This window comes from Myotis davidii, unplaced genomic scaffold (assembly GCF_000327345.1).
Source record: "Myotis davidii unplaced genomic scaffold, ASM32734v1 scaffold5690, whole genome shotgun sequence".
NCBI classification, from domain to species: Eukaryota; Metazoa; Chordata; class Mammalia; order Chiroptera; family Vespertilionidae; genus Myotis; species Myotis davidii.
This window is the reverse complement of record NW_006281662.1, coordinates 4947-5757: the sequence shown is the minus strand read 5'-3', so window position 1 is coordinate 5757 and position 811 is coordinate 4947.

The following is an 811-nucleotide window of genomic DNA, read 5'->3' as shown; positions in this document are numbered from 1 at the left end:
GACCCCTCCGTGGGCCAAGGAGCAAGAGCCAAAGCTTCTCAGAGCCTCTCGCTACTTAGGTCCTGGAATCGAAAGACAGGGAATGGGGTCTCCAAACGCATTTTACCTCGGCTTTCATCTTAATGGTTTTTACGATTGTGTTTATGGTTTCCTTTGCTAATTTATAAATCTCAACTCTTCTTTCATTTTTAGATTTTGATCTCTCTTCTAGAAGAACCTGTATACAATATACTTAAGGTAAAATATGACTCTATGAAGGTAACATAGTCCTATGGAATTTATAAACATTTTTTAAATGACAGTTGACATACAATCTTACGTTCATTTCAGGGGTACACCCCAATGATTAGACATTATATAATGGAGTAAGAAATCATGCCATTATCCTCATACCCATCTGACACCACACAGAGTTATAATATTACTAGAAGCTCAGTGCACAAACTCTAGGCACTGTGGGGAGTCGCTCAGCCAATTCTGGTGCCTCTACCAGTCCGGGACCCCTTTAGGGATATCCAACTGATGACTTAAAACCGCGTTAGGTCAGCCGTGGTGGCTCCCCCCAACCCCTGTGCTAGGTAGCTGTGAGCCTGGCTTTTGACTGAGGGGCTCAGTCCCTGTGGGAGTGAACTGACCACCAGTGGAGAGCACCTGCCATGAGCTTCTGCCCCCGATGGTCAGTGTGTGTCATAGCAACCAGTTGTTCTGACATTTGGTCGATTTGCATATTAACCTTTTATTATATAGGATTGCATTGACTCAATGTTCTACTTTACTGTGCTATGACTATTCCATTTTTTTCATATAGTTT